The sequence below is a fragment of the Trichechus manatus genome, unplaced genomic scaffold, assembly GCF_000243295.1.
Source record: "Trichechus manatus latirostris isolate Lorelei unplaced genomic scaffold, TriManLat1.0 scaffold00206, whole genome shotgun sequence".
In the NCBI taxonomy this organism is placed as follows: Eukaryota; Metazoa; Chordata; class Mammalia; order Sirenia; family Trichechidae; genus Trichechus; species Trichechus manatus.
This window is the reverse complement of record NW_004444142.1, coordinates 1,966,667-1,969,537: the sequence shown is the minus strand read 5'-3', so window position 1 is coordinate 1,969,537 and position 2,871 is coordinate 1,966,667. Positions and strand designations below refer to the sequence as shown.

Genomic DNA, 2,871 nt, shown 5'->3' with positions numbered 1-2,871 from the left:
ATTCATGATAACATATTTGCTCACAATTTTCATCTGATGCATGGCCATGTATAAGGGTTCTCCATCAATCAATTTTAATGCTTGTTAGGTTTTGCATTGCTGTAGGTTTAATGACAGCTGAAACTGCTAAATGTTTTTGGAATATGCTGCTGCTAAAACGTATCTCCTCCATTTTTTCTTTATGCTGTTTGTTTTTTTTTATTGTGATAAATATGTATGTAACAAAACACTTGCATTTTGACATTCTTCACATGTACCATTTGTTGACATTAACTTATGTTCATCATGTTATTCAACCATCACCCTTGTTTGTTCCCAAATTTTGTTTTTTTTTTTGCATGTCATCCTTGCACAGGGGCAATGCTAATAATCTTCTCTGTATCGTTCCAATTTTAGTATATGTGCTGCCGAAGTGAGCACTGTTCCCAAATATCTTTGCCACCCACGTTTTTATTTCTAGATTTAACTTTTGGTTTTAGTCCGTCAACATCTGCCCTTATCAATTTAATTTTTTCTATTTGATAGCATATATTCTATTCTTATATTGAAGATATATATGAATATGTTATCCAGAATAAGATCGCTACAGAGTTCTCTGACAATCCGCTAGATCCCTCTTTCAGGCTGACATCTGTCCATGACTCCATGTTCATGCAGGTTCAACTGTTGCACATATTACTAAGCTCCTTAAATTTGTTCTTTTACCCACTTCACTCTCTCCAACTTTTCCAACAACACTCCAGTCCATATCCTGCCAGTAGTTCAGTTAGCTCCTTCTCTAGACTCAGCTTTTAAGTTCAGTCCTCGTTTAACTAGAGTTAAATTTGACTCTGAAAGTGTTGATGAGTATCAGAGGGCACAAAGATAGATCCCTGGATTGATTTTTGTCCTGACAGATAATAATACTGAATAAGTTGTCTTTATTACCATCATCATCACATTATTATTATGAATAATTAATATTTACCGATTATTTACAAACCACTTTGTATTAATTATTAATCTTCACAGTACTGTCAGAGTAGTAGAAACTATGACCACCATATATGAATGCAGAAAGATTTAGTAAGTCTCTCAAAGTTAAATAGTCAGTATTTAGTGGAGTCAGCATTCACACTGAGCCAGTCCGATGCTAGAATATACTTTTTAAACCACTACTTTACATTGAGTTTTTGTTGTTGCAGTTGTTGTTTTAACGCTGTAATCTTGGTTCTGTCCTCTAATCTCTCTGGAACTTTGAACATCTTTTTCTAAAATAAGGATGCTGAAATGGATAATCTCAAGGATCTGTCCATCTGTAATATTTTGCGATTCTTGGGAAAACTTTCATTGCTCTTTTCTGTATCTCGTATAAAATCATGGATGGATTACCCAATAAGAAAGGTTTGCACAGGCTTACTTGTGCGTATTTACTAATTTATAGTACGGTTCTGCACTACAGGTTAGTAAGTACACATAAGTAAGCCCATGTGTACCATGCTTACTGTAAGCCCGTGAGTACCTTGCTTACTGTAAGCCTGTGCGTACTGTGCTTACTGGTTAATCTGCCCCTGTATAAAATCCATTTGTTTTTCATGTATGGAAGCTGGGAATTGACTCCCACCATGACTTCTGGAATCGGGCTGGGTTTCCCATTTCTCAACAGACTACACCTGAGGTGCTATTGAGGGGATACCAGGTCAGCCGGCAGTCATCCAATTTGTGACAAACAGGCCCTCCTTGAAAACAGAAGCCCTGATCGCAAGTGAATTAATATTGTAAGTTTATTGCTGGGAACTCATGCCCTGGGGCCTCCTTATTTAAGAGAGAATCTACCTCAGTGGATAATTCACTAACCTTCTGTCAGTTTCCTTCAGTCCTTCTTCCTCCTGGGTGCTAAATTTAAGGGGCAAGTCCATATAGCCAGTTGCAACTGAAAAGTTCAAGGCCTCTTTGCAGTCCTAGCCAGTTCTCCTTATACCACTGTCCCCAAGAGTTACAAGTGACAGGCAGTCCTAAATTAATGCTATTGGGGCTGCTTCTTTGTTGTTATAGATTTCTATGCCTCTAGCTCCCTGCTTAGCAGCACCACCTCTGCCTCCTAATGCAGATGCCTCCTTGGTGTGTCATTGTCAGATCCACTTCAAATCAAACATGCAAAGCATTTGGTCTCATTTAACCCAGCTCTTTTCCCCAAAGAACAACTCAGACATGAATTCTATAAAGGAATAGACTCTGACTCATCATCTTGTACCTTGTGAATTCTTTACTTCATGGAAATTTATAAGAAGAGGGGATGATGATTAAAACAAAATTCAGACTTGGTTATTAATATTTTAAATTCCTGGATGGCATTTTTTCTTGGCAACAACGTTCTGCCTCTTTTTTCTATCTTTAAATCAGCCAGTTTCTTTAGGACAATTATATACTAACAGTTCAATATTAGACAAAGGTTTTAGAAGAAATGATGTGTTCTTGGTACATGTCTGACTCAGGAGGTCCTCTCTAGGTAGCCCCAGGCACAAGGAGCCTCCTATTGCTCTGCCTTTTCTCTCTTTGCTTACCATTTCTTACTTTTTTTTGTTGTTGTTGTTGTAATTAAATGAAGTTTACATTTCAAGTTAGTCTCCCATACAGAATTTCTTTTTTTTACATATATTGTTATGAGACCCCAACTGCTCACCCTATTCTGTGACAGCACACTTCTCCCCTCTGCCCGTGATTCCCCATGTCCATTCAACCAGCTCCTAACTCTCTCTGCCTTCCCATCTCACCTCTGGACAGAAGCTGCCCCTTTGGTCTCTTGTATCTACTTGACTAAGAGGCACGTTCCTCACAAGTATCACTTTATGTCCCACAGTCCAGTCCAATCCCTGTCTGAAGAGTTGGCCT

At 38.3% G+C, this 2,871-nt stretch overlaps 1 non-coding gene across 1 annotated transcript; it reads right to left on the bottom strand.

Moving 5' to 3' along the window:
• Window positions 1–316: 316 nt before the first annotated feature.
• LOC111822752 (U6 spliceosomal RNA) lies at window positions 317–420 on the bottom strand. Its single transcript, XR_002825867.1, has one exon. It is a non-coding gene; the product is annotated as a U6 spliceosomal RNA (small nuclear RNA).
• Window positions 421–2,871: the final 2,451 nt, after the last annotated feature.